Consider the following 22,564-nt stretch of genomic DNA (forward strand, 5'->3'; position numbering starts at 1 on the left):
TCCAATATACCTTGGATTTAATTTCCCTCGTTTACCAAAACGAACAACGCCTTTCCAAGGTGCAACTTTAAGCATGACCATCTCTCCAATTTCAAATTCTATATCTTTTCTTTTAATGTCAGCGTAGCTCTTTTGTCTACTTTGGACGGTATTCAACCGTTGTTGAATTTGGATGATCTTCTCGGTAGTTTCTTGTATAATCTCCGGACCCGTAATCTGTCTATCCCCCACTTCACTCCAACAAATCAGAGACCTGCACTTTCTACCATAAAGTGCTTCAAACGGCGCCATCTCAATGCTTGAATGGTAGCTGTTGTTGTAGGAAAATTCTGCTAACGGTAGATGTCGATCCCAACTGTTTCCGAAATCAATAACACATGCTCGTAGCATGTCTTCAAGCGTTTGTATTGTCCTTTCGCTCTGCAAATCAGTTTGTGGATGATAGGCAGTACTCATGTCTAGACGAGTTTCTAATGCTTGCTGTAATGTCTGCCAGAATCTTGAAATAAATCTGCCATCCCTATCAGAGATAATAGAGATTGGTATTCCATGTCTGGAGACGACTTCCTTCAAATACAGTCGTGCTAACTTCTCTATCTTGTCATCTTCTCTTATTGGCAGGAAGAGTGCTGATTTGGTGAGACGATCAACTATTACCCAAATAGTATCAAAACCACTTGCAGTCCTTGGCAATTTAGTGATGAAATCCATGGTAATGTTTTTCCATTTCCATTCCAGGATTTCGGGTTGTTGAAGTAGACCTGATGGTTTCTGATGCTCAACTTTGACCTTAGAACACGTCAAACATTCTCCTACGTATTTAGCAACATCGGCTTTCTTCCCCGTTCCAGGATGTATTGAGTATCTGGTTTTATGAGCTTCTCTAAGTACCATTTCTCTCATATCTCCAAATTTTAGTACCCAAATTCTTTCAGCCCTATACCGGGTTCCGTCTTCCCGAATATTAAGATGCTTCTCCGATCCTTTGGGTATTTCATCCTTTAAATTTCCATCTTTTAAAACTCCTTATTGCGCCTCCTTTATTTGAGTAGTAAGGTTATTGTGAATCATTATATTCATAGATTTTACTCGAATGGGTTCTCTGTCCTTTCTGCTCAAGGCGTCGGCTACCACATTTGCCTTCCCCGGGTGGTAACGAATCTCAAAGTCGTAATCATTCAAAAATTCAATCCACCTACGCTGCCTCATATTCAGTTGTTTCTGATTAAATATGTGCTGAAGACTTTTGTGGTCGGTATATATAATACTTTTGACCCCATATAAGTAGTGCCTCCAAGTCTTTAATGCAAAAACAACCGCGCCTAATTCCAAATCATGCGTCGTATAATTTTTCTCGTGAATCTTCAATTGTCTAGACGCATAAGCAATCACCTTCGTTCATTGCATTAATACACAACCGAGACCTTGCTTTGATGCGTCACAATAAATCACAAACTCATCATTCCCTTCAGGCAATGACAATATAGGTGCCGTAGTTAGCTTTTTCTTCAATAACTGAAACGCTTTCTCTTGTTCATCCTTCCATTCAAATTTCTTCCCTTTATGCGTTAATGCAGTCAAGGGTTTTGCTATTCTGGAAAAGTCTTGGATGAACCTTCTGTAGTAACCAGCTAGTCCTAAAAACTGGCGTATGTGTTTCGGAGTTTTTGGGGTTTCCCACTTTTCAACAGTTTCTATCTTTGCCGGATCCACCTTGATACCTTTTTTGTTCACTATGTGACCGAGGAATTGAACTTCTTCCAACCAAAATGCACACTTTGAAAATTTAGCGTACAATTCTTCCTTCCTCAATACTTCTAACACCTTTCTCAAATGTTCACCGTGTTCTTGGTCATTCTTTGAGTAAATAAGTATGTCATCAATGAAAACAATGACAAACTTGTCAAGGTATGGCCCACACACTAGGTTCATAAGGTCCATGAACACAGCTGGTGCATTAGTTAAACCAAACGGCATGATCATAAACTCGTAATGACCGTAACGTGTTCTGAAAGCAGTCTTTGGAATATCATCTTCTTTCACCCGCATTTGATGATACCCGGAACGTAAGTCAATCTTTGAATAAACAGACGAGCCTTGTAGTTGATCAAATAAGTCTTCGATTCTCGGTAGTGGGTAGCGGTTCTTGATGGTAAGTTTGTTCAACTCTCGGTAGTCGATACACAACCTGAATGTACCATCTTTCTTCTTGACAAACAAAACAGGAGCTCCCCACGGTGATGTGCTTGGTCGAATGAAACCACGCTCTAAAAGTTCTTGTAATTGGCTTTGCAGTTCTTTTATCTCGCTGGGTGCGAGTCTGTAAGGAGCACGAGCTATTGGTGCAGCTCCTGGTACAAGATCTATTCGAAATTCAACGGATCGATGTGGGGGTAATCCCGGTAATTCTTTCGGAAATACATCGGGAAATTCTTTTGCGACGGGAACATCATTGATGCTCTTTTCTTCAGTTTGTACTTTCTCGACGTGTGCTAGAACAGCATAGCAACCTTTTCTTATTAGTTTTTGTGCCTTCAAATTACTAATAAGATGTAGCTTCGTGTTGCCCTTTTCTCCGTACACCATTAAGGGTTTTCCTTTTTCTCGTATAATACGAATTGCATTTTTGTAACAAACGATCTCTGCTTTCACTTCTTTCAACCAGTCCATACCGATTATCACATCAAAACTCCCTAACTCTACTGGTATCAAATCAATCTTAAATGTTTCGCTAACCAGTTTAATTTCTCGATTCCGACATATATTATCTGCTGAAATTAATTTACCATTTGCTAATTCGAGTAAAAATTTACTATCCAAAGGCGTCAATGGACAACTTAATTTAGCGCAAAAATCTCTACTCATATAGCTTCTATCCACACCCGAATCAAATAAAACGTAAGCAGATTTATTGTCAATAAGAAACGTACCTGTAACAAGCTCCGGGTCTTCCTGTGCCTCTGCCGCATTAATATTGAAAACTCTTCCGCGGCCTTGTCCATTCGTGTTCTCCTAGTTCGGGAAATTTCTAATAATGTGGCCCGGTTTTCCACATTTATAACAAACTACATTGGCATAACTTGCTCCGACACTACTTGCTCCGCCATTACTCGTTCCGACACCATTTGTTCCTTTCGTTCTATTAACCCCTGGTCCGTAGACCTCACACTTCGCCGCGCTATGACCATTTCTTTTACACTTGTTGCAAAATTTGGTGCAGAACCCCGAGTGATACTTTTCACACCTTTGGCATAGCTGCATCTGATTGTTGTTGTTGCGGTTATTATTGTTGTTGGGATGATTGTTGTAGTTGCTGCTGTTATTGTTGTTGTTGTTGTTGTTGTTGTTGTTGGGCCATTTGTTGTAGTTGCGATTGATGTTGCGATTGTTGGGATAATTGTTACGATTATTATTGTAATTGCTGTTGTTGTTGTATTGGTGATTCTTATCACCGTTTTCCTCCCACTTTCTTTTGACTTGCTTCACATTGGCCTCTTCAGCAGTCTGTTCTTTAATTCTTTCTTTAATCTGGTTCACTAGTTTGTGAGCCATTCTACATGCCTGTTGTATGGAGGCGGGCTCGTGTGAACTTATATCTTCTTGGATTTTTTCCGGTAATCCTTTCACAAACGCGTCGATCTTCTCTTCCTCATCTTCGAATGCTCCCGGACACAATAGGCACAATTCTGTGAATCATCTTTCGTACGTGGTAATATCAAATCCTTGGGTTCGTAACCCTCTAAGTTCTGTCTTGAGCTTATTGACCTCGGTTCTGGGACGGTACTTCTCGTTCATCAAGTGCTTGAATGCTGACCACGGTAGTGCGTACGCATCGTCTTGTCCCACTTGCTCTAGATAGGTATTCCACCATGTTAACGCAGAACCTGTGAAGGTATGCGTAGCGTACTTCACTTTGTCCTCTTCAGTACACTTACTTATGGCAAACACCGATTCGACCTTCTCGGTCCACCGTTTCAATCCGATCGGTTCTTCGGTTCCATCAAATTCCAAAGGTTTGCAAGCAGTGAATTCTTTGTAGGTGCATCCTACACGATTTCCTGTACTGCTAGATCCAAGGTTACTGTTGGTATGTAGCGCAGCCTGTACTGCGGCTATGTTTGAAGCTAGAAAAGTACGGAATTCCTCTTCATTCATATTCACGGTGTGTCGAGTAGTCGGTGCCATTTCCTTCAAAATAGTCAAATGGAACAAGTTAATCATACAGAATATTAAGAGTAGTTAATAGTATTTCGTAGCATAATATGAACTCATTTATAAAAGCTTTTTCTTCATATTAGCGTTTTATAAGTTTAAATTCGGGTAGTACCTACCTGTTAAGTTCATACTTAGTAGCTAATATACAATTCAACTACTACAATTCTATATGAAAAACTGATTATAATTATATTTCGCGTTCAAACTTTTACACAATATTTTACAAACTTACAATACCGCTTATTTTACATATAGCATGAAATATAGCACACAATAAATTTGATAAAAGATGGTTGTGAAGATAATTCTAGTTAGTACACAAGTCGTTCAGCAAAGGCAATAAAGACACGTAATTCATACGTCCAGAAACAAGTCATGCATTCTGGTTTTACTAGGATTACTTCCCATCCTTGGTCTTGTGGAACATAACCGTTATGGCCGTTGGTAAGACAGCGTGTTGTAACGTCGTCAAAGGGACGAGGGTTACGTAATGTCCAACACTCCCGTAACAATCTAAAAACCTCATTTCTTACCCCAATTACCGACTCCGTCACTTGTGGGAACGTTTTGTTTAATAGTTGTAGCCCGATGTTCTTGTTCTCGCTTTGGTGAGAAGCGAACATTACTAATCCGTAAGCATAACATGCTTCTTTATGTTGCATGTTAGCCGCTTTTTCTAAATCACGAAGTCCAATATTCGGATATTTTGAGTCAAAATAATTTCTTAACCCATTGCGTAAAATAGCATTTGGGTTCCCCGCAATATATGCGTCAAAGTAAACACATCGTAACTTATGGATTTCCCAATGTGATATCCCCCATCTTTTGAACGAAAGCCTTTTATAAACCAAGACATTCTTGGAACGTTCTTCGAATGTCTTACAAACTGATCTCGCCTTAAATAGTTGTGCCGAAGAATTCTGACCGACTCTAGACAAGATTTCATCAATCATGTGTCCGGGTAGGTCTCTTAAAATATTGGGTTGTCTATCCATTTTGTGTTTTTATACTGTAAAATAGACAAGAGTTAGATTCATAAAAAAAAAATACTTATTAATACAAGCAATTTTTACATATATCATAAAGCATAAGCACACTATATTACATATATTACACCACACGAATACAACTATCTTATTCCGACTCGCTTGTTTCTTCTTCTTCGGTTTTGGTTCGTTTTGCCAAGTTTCAAGGGATATATGATGTTCCCCTAATACGAGCCGTCGTTTTCCACATTGGTTTAGAAAAACCTGGTGGTTTAGAGGTTCCCGGGTCATTGTTACAACTTAAGGACTTCGGGGGTTGACGATACATATAAAGTTCATCTGGGTTGGAATTAGATTTCTCTATTTTTATGCCCTTTTCCTTATTATTTTCTTTTGCCTTTTTAAATTCAGTTGGGGTAATTTCTATAACATCATCGGAATTCTCGTCGGAATCCGATTCATCGGAGAATTGGTAATCCTCCCAATATTTTGCTTCCTTGGCGGAAACACCATTGACCATAATTAACCTTGGTCGGTTGGTTGAGGATTTTCTTTTACTTAACCGTTTTATTTTTTCTCCCACCGGTTCTATTTCTTCATCCGGTTCCGATTCTTCTTCCGGTTCCGACTCTTCTTCCAGTTCCTCTTCGGGAACTTGTGAATCAGTCCACGAATCATTCCAATTTACATTTAACTCTTCATTATTATTAGGTGAGTCAATGGGACTTGTTCTAGAGGTAGACATCTATCACATAATATCAAACGCGTTAAGAGATTAATATATCACATAATATTCACATGTTAAAAATATATAGTTTCCAACAAAATTTGTTAAGCAATCATTTTTCAAGTAAACACGGTCGAAGTCCAGACTCACTAATGCATCCTAACAAACTCGATATGACACACTAATGCAAAATTCTAGTTCTCTAAGACCAACGCTCTGATACCAACTGAAATGTCCCGTTCTTATTGATTAAAAACGTTCCATATTAATTGATTTCGTTGCGAGGTTTTGACCTCTATATGAGACGTTTTTTTCAAAGACTGCATTCATTTTAAAACAAACCATAACCTTTATTTCATCAATAAAGGTTTAAAAAGCTTTACGTATATTATCAAATAATGATAATCTAAAATATCCTGTTTACACACGACCATTACATAATGGTTTACAATACAAATATGTTACAACAAAATAAGTTTCTTGAATGCAGTTTTTACACAATATCATACAAGCATGGACTCCAAATCTCGTCCTTATTTAAGTATGCGACAGCGGAAGCTCTTAATAATCACCTGAGAATAAACATGCTTAAAACGTCAACAAAAATGTTGGTGAGTTATAGGTTTAACCTATATATATCAAATCATAATAATAGGCCACAAGATTTCATATTTCAATACACATCCCATACATAGAGATAAAAATCATTCATATGGTGAACACCTGGTAACCGACATTAACAAGATGCATATTTAAGAATATCCCCATCATTCCGGGACACCCTTCGGATATGATATAAATTTCGAAGTACTAAAGCATCCGGTACTTTGGATGGGGTTTGTTAGGCCCAATAGATCTATCTTTAGGATTCGCGTCAATTAGGGTGTCTGTTCCCTAATTCTTAGATTACCAGACTTAATAAAAAGGGGCATATTCGATTTCGATAATTCAACCATAGAATGTAGTTTCACGTACTTGTGTCTATTTTGTAAATCATTTATAAAACCTGCATGTATTCTCATCCCAAAAATATTAGATTTTAAAAGTGGGACTATAACTTACTTTCACAGATTTTTACTTCGTCAGGAAGTAGGACTTGGCCACTGGTTGATTCACGAACCTATAACAATATATACATATATATCAAAGTATGTTTAAAATATATTTACAACACTTTTAATATATTTTGATGTTTTAAGTTTATTAAGTCAGCTGTCCTCGTTAGTAACCTACAACTAGTTGTCCACAGTTAGATGTACAGAAATAAATCGATAAATATTATCTTGAATCAATCCACGACCCAGTATATACGTATCTCAATATTGATCACAACTCAAACTATATATATTTTGGAATCAACCTCAACCCTGTATAGCTAACTCCAACATTCACATATAGAGTGTCTATGGTTGTTCCCAAATATATATAGATGTGTCGACATGATAGGTCGAAACATTGTATACGTGTCTATGGTATCTCAAGATTACATAATATACAATACAAGTTGATTAAGTTATGGTTGGAATAGATTTGTTACCAATTTTCACGTAGCTAAAATGAGAAAAATTATCCAATCTTGTTTTACCCATAACTTCTTCATTTTAAATCCGTTTTGAGTGAATCAAATTGCTATGGTTTCATATTGAACTCTATTTTATGAATCTAAACAGAAAAAGTATAGGTTTAATGTCGGAAAAATAAGTTACAAGTCGTTTTTGTAAAGGTAGTCATTTCAGTCGAAAGAACGACGTCTAGATGCCCATTTTAGAAAACATACTTCCACTTTGAGTTTAACCATAATTTTTGGATATAGTTTCATGTTCATAATAAAAATCATTTTCTCAGAATAACAACTTTTAAATCGAAATTTATCATAGTTTTTAATTAACTAACCCAAAACAGCCCGCGGTGTTACTACGACGGTGTAAATCCGGTTTTACGGTGTTTTTCGTGTTTCCAGGTTTTAAATCATTAAGTTAGCATATCATATAGATATAGAACATGTGTTTAGTTGATTTTAAAAGTCAAGTTAGAAGGATTAACTTTTGTTTGCTAACAAGTTTAGAATTAACTAAACTATGTTCTAGTGATTACAAGTTTAAACCTTCAAATAAGATAGCTTTATATGTATGAATCGAATGATGTTATGAACATCATTACTACCTTAAGTTCCTTGGATAAACCTACTGGAAAATAGAAAAATGGATCTAGCTTCAACGGATCCTTGGATGGCTCGAAGTTCTTGAAGCAGAATCATGACACGAAAACAAGTTCAAGTAAGATCATCACTTGAAATAAGATTGTTATAGTTATAGAAATTGAACCAAAGTTTGAATATGATTATTAGAATGATAACCTACTATAAGAAACAAAGATTTCTTAAGGTTGGATGATCACCTTACAAGATTGGAAGTGAGCTAGCAAACTTGAAAGTATTCTTGATTTTATGTAACTAGAACTTGTAGAATATATGAAGAACACTTAGAACTTGAAGATAGAATTTGAGAGAGATCAATTAGATGAAGAAAATTGAAGAATGAAAGTGTTTGTAGGTGTTTTTGGTCGTTGGTGTATGGATTAGATATAAAGGATATGTAATTTTGTTTTCATGTAAATAAGTCATGAATGATTACTCATATTTTTGTAATTTTATGAGATATTTCATGCTAGTTTCCAAATGATGGTTCCCACATGTGTTAGGTGACTCACATGAGCTACTAATAGCTGATCATTGGAGTGTATATACCAATAGTACATACATCTAAAAGCTGTGTATTGTACGAGTACGAATACGGGTGCATACGAGTAGAATTGTTGATGAAACTGAACGAGGATGTAATTGTAAGCATTTTTGTTAAGTAGAAGTATTTTGATAAGTGTATTGAAGTCTTTCAAAAGTGTATAAATACATATTAAAACACTACATGTATATACATTTTAACTGAGTCGTTAAGTCATCGTTAGTCGTTACATGTAAGTGTTGTTTTGAAACCTTTAGGTTAACGATCTTGTTAAATGTTGTTAACCCAATGTTTATAATATCAAATGAGATTTTAAATTATTATATTATCATGATATTATCATGTATGAATATCTCTTAATATGATACATATACATTAAATGTCTTTACAACGATACATATATGTCTCGTTTAAAAATCATTAAGTTAGTAGTCTTGTTTTTACATATGTAGTTCATTGTTAATATACTTAATGATATGTTTACTTATCATAGTATCATGTTAACTATATATATATCCATATATATGTCATCATATAGTTTTTACAAGTTTTAACGTTCGTGAATCACCGGTCAACTTGGGTGGTCAATTGTCTATATGAAACATATTTCAATTAATCAAGTCTTAACAAGTTTGGTTGCTTAACATGTTGGAAACATTTAATCATGTAAATATCAATCTCAATTAATATATATAAACATGGAAAAGTTCGGGTCACTACACCTTCGGCGCACCACTAAATTGGCATTGATTAGTCACCATGTGTAGAATTTGTCCTTTGATTTCATAATCTGGCGCATTAATGTCTGGATGAGTAATTGCGTGACCTTGGCCAGTGCGTTTAGCTCTTATTCGGTCTTCTATACTTAAAGGTTCCAGATTCTCCATAATTGAATTTGTTGAATCGGAATCACTAGAGGATTCTGATTTAATGGTTCGTTCCTCAACAATCTCTGTTTGAATGATTGGTGGTTCCGGAGGAAAGTTTAATGGTTCAGGATCTACGAATCATCCCTGAATATTCTCCGGATTCTTAATTGTGAGGTCGGGTTCAAAAAATGGATTATCGGAAATTTGAACTAGAGTACTTGGTCGACTGGATGACGATTCTAAAGAAAAATCAACGGCGGTAATATTTGCTAAATGTCTTGATCTAGTTACAGATGGTGAACGTACAAAAGGTGGTGAACGTCTTGCTCGGTGCATTCACTGAATATCCTATTAGTTTTTAAAAGGAAAGAAAAATTATAATAAGTTATCCAATCAATAGACTTTTCTGATTTTGCCCACGTTTCGAATAGCCAAAAGATGCAGCAGAGGGGCAGGATTCGTTTGGTCTCAATATAATTGAGGACTGTTTGGCTCCAATAACCCGGTCCACATACAAATCCAACTATTACTACGAACCAGAAAATTTTGATGTCTATCAATTTAACCACTTAAAATAAATTTTCGTAATTTTAAGAAATTTAGATAAGAATTAGAATAAAAATCTATGTCCTAAAAACTAGAATGACGAGAAATAAGAAAGAAAAAGAGCGTGTCGGAAAAAAATCGAAAAATAAAAATAAGAAAGAAAAAGAGTGACTTATAGAATTTAAAAACACTAGAATAACCCAACCTTATTACTATCACTAACTTAAAATTATAATCGCAAATTGAGATTACTAATTGGAATGATAATTGATACATAGTAAAAGGTGTCTAAAAATATTAAAGCTTACAAAAAAAACTATATTCCAAATGGAAATAACTTAAAAAAAAACTAAAACTTAAAAAGGCGTCGCAAAATTCTAAAGCACCTAAATCTTAGTCTAAAGAAAAGGCACTTAAGGAATTCTACGGCAAAGCCTAAAAATCTAGAAATAAAAATATAGCTATGGCAAAAACTAAGTTTAAAACTAAAAACTAGCGAAAAATACAAATATTACGCTAAAACAATTAAAAAGGGACAAAATATAAAAATATACAAAAAGTTGTAAAAATTACAATTTTTATAAAAATAATATTTTTATATTATTTATTTTATAAAACTATTAATTTATATATATAATAAAAATAATTAAAATTTAAAATATAATTTAATTTAAAAACTTAAACTAATTATATTAATAATTAAGTAATTAGGGTTTATTAATAATAATAATTAATAATTACCCGTAATAAATGCTGATTAGGGTTTCTGTCGGTGTCAGGGTGGCTCCGCGAGTCGCGGTATTCGAGGCTGCAAACTCCGCGAGTCGCGGGGTTCCAATTTTCAACTCAGGTACAGTTTAAAATTTGACGCGTTTTTTTTTTTTTATAATTATTAGCGTTGCGCTTCCGGCTTTTAAGCTAGATTGTCCCCGGCAGCGGCGCCAAAAATACTTGATAGTTTGAGTAGAGGGGTATAAAATACTATTAAATTTTAGCAGGAAATACTATTAAATACGATACAATTTTACACAAGATATTTATTTATTTATAGAATGGATATACTTAAACCTTGCTACAACACTTATAGGCAGTGTACCTAATCGTACAGTAGTGTAGTTTTTTAGTAAGTCCGGTTCGTTCCTCAGGGAAAATCTTTAAACAAAGCTTAACGCTATATTAGTTTACTTTTATAAAAATACAATATATATATATATATATATATATATATATATATATATATATATATATATATATAAGTAATATTATTATTATAAAGGGGGGTTTTTACCGTTTAATGACCGGTTTGTTGATTTTAAAACTTTAGTCGCAGTTAAAACCAAATGTAAAATAAAAAAAAAAAATACAAGACTTAAATTAAAGCGTAAAGTAAATACCGATAATGAAATTACGATAAATAAAAGTGCGATAAAATAAACTTGCGATAATTAAAAAGTACGAAAATTAAAGTGCAATTAAATAAAATAACAATAAATAAAATGCGATAATTAGAAGTGCAATTAAATATAAAATAAAGGAAATAAAATATGAAATAAAATAATTATGCTTATTTAAACTTCCGTAATCATGATGTTTGACGTGTTGATTTTAGTTTTATGCCCATGGGTTAATCGTCCTTCGTCCTGGATTATTTAATATTTTTGTCCATAACAGTCCATCAGTCATAAATATAAAGTGCGAGTGTCCTCGTCAAATTATCCTTATACCCGAAGTTAAATATTCCAACTAATTGGGCACTTAAACTGTAACAAGATTTTAATACTTTGTTTAATAATTACACCAGGTTGTCGACTGAGTATAACCCAAGGTTTTAATACTTTGTTAACAATTATGTCAAGTGTCCTTGTACATAATTTCACCCCGGTTTTAATAATTCTAGTGACTATTAATCCATTCCCGTGTCCGGTTAAATGAACGATTATTCGTACATATAAATACCCCGCCCATCGTGTCCGATCGAGTGTATATGGTAATTTATAGGGACGCCCAATTGTAAATCTTTATATTAACATTAACAAACTATCATTTAGTTAAACAAATATAAAGCCCATTAATAGCCCATAGTCTAATTTCCACAAGTATCGTTCTTTTGTCCAAACCCCAATTATGGTACAAAGCCCAATTACCCAATTTTAGTAATTAGCCCAACATCATGATTACTTCGGATTAAATAAGCATAATAATAACTTAGCTACGAGACATTAATGTAAAAAGGTTGAACATAACTTACAATGATTAAAAATAGCGTAGCGTTACACGGACAGAATTTCGACTTACACCCTTACAACATTCGCTAACATACCCTTATTATTAGAATTAAAATTAAAATTAAAATATAAATTATAAATTATAAATATAAATATAACGTATATAGATAGAGAGATGGATATATTATGGATGAAAAATTGATCAGAATTCGTTGGGCTTTATAGGGAGTTTCAGTTTTTGGGGCTCCGCGACTCGCGGCCCATTCCTTCTTCAAACTCCGCGAGTCGCGGAGATCTTTTTCACAGCTCACCCACATTTGGCTCTTTGTTTGCCGACGATTTATTTTATAAATATAATATATATATATAATTAATATAATTAATTATATATTATATTATATTTATATACATAGTTAACTTGTAATTTTTAGTCCGTTGCATCGAGCGTTGAGAGTTGACTCTGGTCCCGGTTCCGGATTTTCAAACGTCCTTGCGTACAATTTAATATCTTGTACTTTGCGTTTTGAATCTTGTACTCTTGTAATTTCGAGACGTTTCTTATCAATAATTGGAACCTCTTTGATTGTATTTTGTACTTTTGAGCTTTTTGGTCGTTTGCGTCTTCAATTCGTCGAATCTGTCTTTTGTCTTCACCTTTTAATATTTAAACGAATATCACTTGTAAATAGAACAATTGCAACTAAAAGCTTGTCTTTCTTGGGGAATAATGCTATGAAATATATGTTCGTTTTTAGCATTATCAATCGTATAATGATTCATGGTATTGTGGTGGGTTTTCGAGTAGTGATAGTCTCGTCTAGTAGTAGTAAACAAATACATTAATTGGTGCTAGTAACCGGATGGTGTTCATGGTGATTGTTGATGAGGTTGATGATTAGTTGTAGTGGTATTTGTGCTCACGATGGGAGAGGGTTTGCAAGGGTGTGGTAGTATAATTAAACAAAAGAGAAAGAAAAGAAAAAAATATATATATGGTGCACGAGATGTATATGCATATATTGCATAAATAGAGGAGTAGTGGATAAAGTCAAGACACAGAAATATTGAAGTTCAAACGTGTTAATTAGTAAAGCAAATAGTAATCAGTCAATATGTGTCAATTAAATACAGTGAAGCTGCCTATATTTTGTTTTAACTTACCGATAGTTTTCGCGGATTATTATATTGTGCCCCGTTGTTCACCCAGTGGCGAATAAAAAGTCTTCAGAAAAATTCCATATTTTTATAATAATTATCTTTATTTATTTCAGTCATTATGATATAAAATTCGATCATTAATTTATTAAATAAAATTTACATCAACTGTCCCTCTCATTTATGGGTGAAATAATAAAAGTGTTAAAATTAAATAACTAGATCCTAAATACATTTTTAATAAGCCTAAAATTTATAGAACTCATTTTCGGATCACCGTTTATTTTAGTTTGAATATTAACTTATCAAAAGATACGAGACAATCATTGTAAAGCATGCACTGAAAGTCAAGCAGGAATCTCCACTAACATTTGTCTGGTTCTTGATAATTGACATTTTCGTTCTAACATGTAAATCTCATCACCATTTATTCCGAATATTGTTAAAAAGAAAAGATTTCTCAAATCAACGTGGACCTCACAATAGAGACTCGTAATCATAATTCAATGTGTCTGATAATTCAATCATGTGATATTATCTTTTAATTCCGTCAATAACTATATTGAACAAATATCGAAACGAACACGTTTATGTAAAGTATTATGCATCTAATACTTTGTTTAGGGTTTTCACTTAATAAGTATATATTATATACACATATATATATATATATACACACATAAATGTTCTTGAATTGTCAGGCATGGTCAAAGGGTAATTGATTACATGAATATAGATTTCAAAACTTTCGAGACTCAACATTACAGATTTTTCTTATCGTGTCGGAAACATATAAAGATTAAAGTTTAAATTTGGTTGAAAATTCCCGGGTCATCACACTATGTCACCCTGAGCTCTCTCACGTCTATCACCAGAAAGTTCATAGACTGAAATTGGCATACCAGTATCCGGATGATACTCTACAACTGGACCATCTCTCAGAAAAGCCCATATGTATTTTTATTTCTCACCCGTGTAGTCTATGTACTGAGTGATATGGTGGAGCCACTGAGTGTACTTGCCATCAAACAACACTGGAGGTCGGGAATCTGATCCAATGATCAAAGTATCTTGGGTAGACATCTTGAAATTGAGGTAGATTCGGTAAAGATTCGGTATTACACAAATCTAGGATGAAGGTTCACAAATATCTAACAAAAAATGTCAGATTCGGTATCTGGTTAGGTACTATAGCAGACTCGGTAAGTGGTTCGGTACTGTAGCAGATTCGGTAAATGTTCGGTAAACCAGATTCTGTATCAAAAAATGATTAGTAACACAAGTAACACACCCAGATTCAGTATATATTTGGTAACTACAAGATTTGAAGCCTTAGAACACTTAAAACCAATGTATTAAGTGATACCGAGACTCTGGTTCGGTATTTGACTCGGTAGTCAAATTCTGTAAAGTTTTGAATGCAAACACAATCCAATTCCTTTGAATTAGATTCGGTACCTTGCTGCACAAGGAAACAAGTTAGTAACACACAAAATATCAAAGATACCGAATGTATAGGATACCAAATGTCAACTGTAGCAGTTGACAAACCAAGTCTAAGTATGGAATCTTAGAAATTCAATCGAATCCTTTCTCAAACCACACCAGTTAGCTGCGTATGATCAAACCGAATTTGATAGAATCACAAACACACCACAATCTGCAACACTTAACACGAATTATTAACATTGAAGCAGACTCGGTATGGCGGTTAAGATACCGAGTGTTGATCGAATCTTCAAAACTTGAAGAATTGATGAAATTGAACAGTCAAAAACTTGATTAATCACCTCATGAACACAACTGAAACCTCAAACCTTTACTAAAATACAGAATCAAGCTGGAATTGATCAATACCGAGAGTTTTAGCCATGAACTCTAAAAATTAACTTGATTCTTCATAATTGGTGTTAAAAAGCTGTAATGATGATCGAAACTCTTTCTAATCAATCTTATACACCTTCGCTGAACTTATCACAAGAATCTGAACGTCTGATTATCAAATTCGATAATACCGAATCTGATTCAATCTATCAAATTCTATAATCTTCAATCTCTGGATCAATATAGTGATGTATAATCACTCCCTAGATGCTCTGATACCAAATGATAGGTCAAATCATGGTGAGATTAGAAGATGTGATGAGTTAGAGTGAGACTCAGTAAGTGAAGAACATCTTCGGTATTAGAGAGAATCGGTAAAATTTATATTCCACAGCTTCTAGAACTCAGTTACAATACAATGGCTATCTAATTAGGACTACATATGTTCCTTATATAGCCCTCTTCTAAGGAACCTTTTTTTAAGAATGTTTCACATTAACACTATACAACTTCGGGGTCCTAACAAAGAGACTCATACAAAGCAACATACCAATCGTCAGAGTTCGTTGGAATGCTAGACAAGGACCCGAGTTTACGTAGGAGTGTGAAGATCAGATGAAATAGAAATACCCGCACTTATTCTCAAATCCAACGGCGACAACTGCCGCTAGCTAAATTTCGAGACGAAATTTCTTTAACGGGTAGGTAATGTAACAACGCTACTTTTTCCGTTAACTTTTTTCATTAAATATTTAACGATTATTATCTATATTTTATAAATTTTCATGTATGAATTCTTTCATGAACATCTAGGGCTATACTATTTTAATGTGCACGACATATTACTTGATTTCGAGCTTTGGTTTAGAAGTACGGGGAAAATTTAAAAAACACCTCGGTTAGTTATAACTGGGAAATGTCATTTGCGACTTTGGAAATCCCGACAATTAATTAATTTAATTGTTTATGTACATTTTAGACTTCGTTATTTTCTAGGATTTATATGTCTATAACGTTTTAACTCAGAACGTATTAAAAACAATGAAATCGCATGATCACCAAAACACTTACGTGAAACGACACAACGTTCCATGTCTTTTTGTAAGAAAAATATAAATATATAAAGTTGGGCCCCACTCTCACTAGGCCGGTCGGTTGGGCTATGGGATGGGGTAATATGTAACTTCTCTTTTAACTAGGTCATTAGCCCCTAACTTGTTCTAAAATCCATTTAATCAAAACACAAAGCACAATGATTCTCCTCTCTTCCTTTTTGTTGCTGTCGCGACCATCCACAACACGAAATCATCATCAAAAATGCATCTTTTTATTAAATTGATCATATCCGGTTGATGGTAGTCAAGAACACGTACTCGATAAGCGTTCTTTTTGCGTAATTGCTCGTTTTAAGGTATTAATTGTAAGATTACACAAACCCTAATTTCATTTTTTGATTTTTCATTTTATATATATATATATATATATATATATATATATATATATATATATATATATATATATATATATATATATATATATATATATATATATATATATATATATATATATATATATATATATATATGGGCACGATCCATGGATAAGCTTAAAAGGAGTACAAACGGGATAAGCAAAATAAAATTTTTTTTTTTGAATTTTTTTTTTACATTCATAAATCTGCATTAAAATGCACCTCTAATCAATTTTTTTAATAAACAAAAAAGTTCAAAATCTTTCAAAAATCGATGATGAATGGTAAAATTAACCATTCATCGGTTAATTTATCATTCATCTTGTTTACGATGAATGATAAAATTAATCAATGCTAAAAAAAACCAGATGAATGGTTAAATTAACCATTCATCTGTTTTTTTATCATTCATCATAAACAGATGAATGGTTAAATTAACCATTCATCTGCTTTTTTTAGCATTGATTAATTTTATCATTCATCGCGAATAAAAAGAATGATAAATTAACCAGATGAATGGTTAATTTTACCATTCATCATCAATTTTTACCATTCATCATCGATGTTTACCATTCATCATCGATTTTCGAACGATTTTGTTAAAAAACTTTTTAAAATTATTTCGTTTTCTTCTATTTGCATATTAAAGGATCGTTTTAAAAAAAAAAAAATTGAAATTTTACTTATCCAGTTTGTACCCCATTTAGTGCTTATCCATGGATTGGTCCACTATATATATATATATATATATATATATATATATATATATGTAGTGCTCGATTTGATGTTTATATATGTGAGTATATGTTGATTTAATTAAAATTGTGTCATTTTCATAAAAATTCAAATTTATATTTGTTGATTTTGATGAGTAGATGATGTTATTTAATTAAATTTATCAATAAATTGAGGTCCTAGTGTTGAGTAAATAATTTTTCATATAAGATACGTGATTTTTCGTTGAACGGTTTGGAAGATATATCCAAAACAAGTTTTAGATGTGTGCTGTTAAAAACTGATTTGATAGTCGAGTGCGTTTAATGTTATTGAAACTTTTCAGAGTTGAATCAGGTCTTGAGAGTATTTTGGTAGGTTCTCAACCCAAAAATAAACTTCTCCAATTGGTCGCAACTGATTTGGAGTTGCGGTGATTTTTCTAGAAAATATAGAAGTTACTACTCCAATGTTGATATTAGACATGAGTCTTTTGAGAACATTTTGTGTTTTAAAATATTAGTATATGCTTTAGGTCTGATTATTTTTGTGCATACATGAGAAATTTATAAACCAAACTACTTTAATTGAATTTTTTCTATTTGGAATTGTATTATTTAATTACATTTTCTGTATAAACTATGTTTTGAAACCGATTTAAATTGCAAAGTTTTTGAAAACTTGAATTTACAATGCCAACCGGTGACACTTTTGAGTCAGCCAAAGTTTTTGAGTCAATGTAAAGGTCTTTGGTCAAAAGGATAAGATGTAATAAGTACTTTGAGTAATGTTAAGTAGTCGTTTGATAATAGGTCATGTAGTGACAATACTAACCATTTAAATTTTATAAAAAGTAACTAATGAGTTAACTTTATTTATTGATTGTATGTGGTTATTTAATAAGTTAGACTTTTCGTAAGTCTTGATCAACACTTCTTGAGTCAAAGACACTTTTGTTAAACTCAAGCATATGACTGATAGTTGTGATATCACCAGACCTAGTGTTATTAAGCATTTATTGACCAACTTGTATATCTAGGTTGAGTACTTTGGTCATCTATGGTTCGTTTAGCTACCACGTTTGTGTGATTTACTGTTGTGCACTCGAGGTGCGTTTATAGTCCCTTTTTTAATCTTTTAAATCTTTTTGGATGAGAATTCATGCATTTTCATTTTTATGCAATAGACACAAGTACTTAACTTTATCCTACGCTAAGTTTGAACCAAAAATCCCTTAGCTTTGTAATTGTTAATAGCTAGTTTTTAACCTAGTGGGCGTGAATTCTATATACAGATCTATAGAGTTTGACAACTTCGTTCTGGTTGGTCCCGCCAACATTTAACCGATGTATAGTACTTCGAGTGGTACACTCGATTCAATGTATTTTATTACGGGGGTAATCTATTATTTTTGTTAAGTATGGCTACTGGGTGTTCAAAACTGTAGAACTTTTTATGAAGCTTTTGAACATAAAATCTTGTGGTCTATTTTACTTATTGTTCACAATATTGAACCTATAACTCAACAACATTCGTGTTGACTTTTTAAGCATGTTTTATTCACAGGTTTTCTAAGTCGCTTCCGCATTAGAAGTTCCGGGTGTTTACATCACTAGTGATTGTTGTCGTGGATATCATATATGTGCTTAGTTATGTGTATGTACTAAACTCTTTTATTTAACGTCTGATTAAGTTTCTCATGTTTCACATTCTTTTAATTGTAATGCTTATTTTTGATTTCACATTCTTGTAATTGTAATGCTTATTTTTATGGCTATATGGTTCGACAGGGTAACATAACTTATGTTAATTACAAATAAATTATGAGTTTGTTCAAAATGTTAATATGATTTTTCAAGTGACACTAAAAATTGACTGGTTTCCCATCCACATTAATTTTTAATTTTGTTTGAATAAGGAGATTTTAGTTAAAATGATAGATGTATACTTGATTAATTGTTAAATTGTTCACAATGTCACATAAAATACTAAAATTTCAAATAATGGTAATGTGAATTTTATATTTTTAAAAGGGGATGATGACGTGGTGTCAACGTGGTAATGAGGTGGTTGTCATCCGGATGATGTACCAAATTTTTTTTTTTTTTAATCTGTACTAATAAGTTTACCTTATTATAAAAGTTTATTTCACCACAATTATCCACTTAAAGATAATATAAATCATTTCAAGTACTTACAAATAAATAACAACTGGTTGAATTTGAGCCCGCGCGTTATTGTGGGAAAATATTTGTTATATATATATATATATATATATATATATATATATATATATATATATATATATATATATATATATTGTTATAATTCAGTAGGCTTATAACTATCTTTAGTGGTTTGATTCTTGATATTATAATTCAGTAGGCTTATAACTACCTTTAGTGGTTTGATTCTTGATTAAGAATGCTAATAATGAAGTGTAAGAACAAAGATGATAATGGAGAGAAAGAAAGAAATACTTTGTAAGTGTGAGAAATGGTGCAAGTTTAATGCTTGCATTCATGACTATTTATAGCAAAAAATATCACAAGTTTAGGTAATACAATAATATTACTTTTGTGTATCAATAATTGACTATCCATTTATATATATATATATTTTTATATATTATAACACTCCCCCTTGGATAGCAATTTTGTTTGTTGAAGATCAACTGTAAGTTACTGCCTCGTTAAAAACCTTGCTAAAGAAAACCCAGTGGGAAAAACTTTAGCTAAGGGAAAAAGAGTGCAGCATGGAGTTGACTCCCCCTCAAGTAGACATCGCTTCGGTTGTTACATCTTTTGAACATGTATCATGCCAATGTTATGAACGTGTGTTCTGAAAATAGCAGTTGGAAGTGCTTTAGTGAAAAGATCAGCAAAGTTTTTGCTGGATTGAACATATCTCATTTCAATCTCACTGTCCTTAATGAGATTTTGAGTGTATGAGAAGAATCTAGGAGGTATGTGTTTGGTTCGGTCACTTTTGATATACCCTTCTTTCATCTGTGCTATACAAGCTGCATTATCTTCATAGATAATTGTTGGACTTTTATCGCGTTCTAGTCCACAAGAATCAGTAATGATTTGTGTCATTGATCTCAACCAAAAACATTCCTGAGTAGCTTCATGTAATGCAATCACTTCGGCATGATTTGATGATGTAGCAACAAGTGTTTGTTTTTTAGAACGCCATGATATTGCAGTACCTCCATTTAGGAATACATATCCAGTTTGAGATTTAGCTTTACGTGGATCAGATAAATAACCTGCATCAGCATAACCAACCAAATCTTTTTTTGATTCGTTAGAATAAAATAATCCTAAATCAGTAGTACCTCGAAGGTATCGAAATATGTGTTTGATCCCATTCCAGTGTCTTTTGGTAGGAGCAGAGCTGAACCTTGCCAACAAATTAACTGCAAAAGAAATGTCAGGTCTTGTACAATTTGTAAGATACATAAGAGCTCCAATTGCACTAAGATATGGTACTTCTGGTCCAAGAATATCTTCATGATCTTCACATGGACGAAATGGATCAGTTTCAACATTGAGTGATCTAACAACCATAGGAGTACTTAATGGTTTTGCCTTGTCCATATTGAAACGTTTCAAAATCTTTTCAGTATATGTTGTTTGATGTACAAGTAAACCATTAGGCATATGCTCAATTTGTAAACCAAGGCAATACTTGGTTTTTCCGAGATCTTTCATTTCAAATTCTTTCTTTAGAAGTTGAATGGCTTCATAGATCTCTTTATTTGTACCTATAATGTTAAGATCATCAACATAAACAGCTATGATCACATATCCGGATGTTGTTTTCTTAATGAAAACACAAGGGCAAGTAAGGTTATTTGTATACCCTTTGCTTATCAAGTAATCACTTAATCGGTTATACCACATACGTCCCGATTGTTTTAACCCATATAAAGATCTTTGTAATTTAATCGAATACATTTCTTTGGGTTTTGCATTTGATGCTTCTGGTACCTTAAATCCTTCAGGTATCTACATATATATATATCACTATCAAGTGATCCATATAGGTAAGCAGTCACAACATCCATGAGATGCATTTCTAAATTTTTAGAAACTGCCAGGCTGATTAAGTACCTAAAAGTAATTGCATCCATAACAGGGGAATAAGTTTCTTCATAATCAATTCCCGGTCTTTGAGAAAAACCTTGAGCTACAAGTCTAGCTTTATACCTTGTAACTTCATTTTTCTTATTTCTTTTTCGGACAAAAATTCATCTGTATCCTACAGGTTTCACATCTTTAGGAGTGAGAATGATGGATCTGAAAACTTTTCTTTTATTGAGTGATTCTAATTCAGCTCGTATTGCTTCTTTCCATTGAGCCCAATCATGTCTATTTTGACATTCAACCATAGATGTTGGTTCTGGATCATCATCATTATTCATGATGTCATATGCAACATTAAATGAAAATTTCTCATCAAGATTTTTCATTTCATTTCGGTTCCATAATATTTTTGAATATGCATAATTGATTGCAATTTCTGTATTGACATCATCAATCTCCTCTGCAGTAGGAGTACTGATTTGTGGTTCTTCTTGAACACTTTCTTTTACTTCATTATCAGCTGATTTTCTTTTCCGAGGATTTTTATCCTTTGAACCAATTGGTCTTCCACGTTTCTGACGTGGCAAAGATTCATGAGTGACGTTATTGCCAGCTTTTGGAATTTCAATTCGAGCTGGAGTATTTACTGCTGGTATATATGATTTTGTCACCGTTTTTGTATCTGTAAATGCATCAGGCAATTGATTTGCAAGTTCTTGTATATGCATTATCTTTTGAACTTCTGTCTCGCATTCTTTTGTGCGAGAATCAAAATACTTTAATTGAGGTTCACACCATGAAACATCATTTTCTTTATTTTTCATTTCTCCCCCTAATCTAGGGAACAATGTTTCATTAAAATGACAATCAGCAAAACGTGCTGTAAAAACGTCACCTGTCATAGGTTCAATATACCTTAATATTGAAGATGTTTCATATCCAACATATATTCCCAACCTCCTTTGAGGACCCATTTTTGTACGTTGTGGTGTCGCAATTG

The sequence above is a fragment of the Rutidosis leptorrhynchoides genome, chromosome 11, assembly GCF_046630445.1.
Source record: "Rutidosis leptorrhynchoides isolate AG116_Rl617_1_P2 chromosome 11, CSIRO_AGI_Rlap_v1, whole genome shotgun sequence".
Classification (NCBI taxonomy): Eukaryota; Viridiplantae; Streptophyta; class Magnoliopsida; order Asterales; family Asteraceae; genus Rutidosis; species Rutidosis leptorrhynchoides.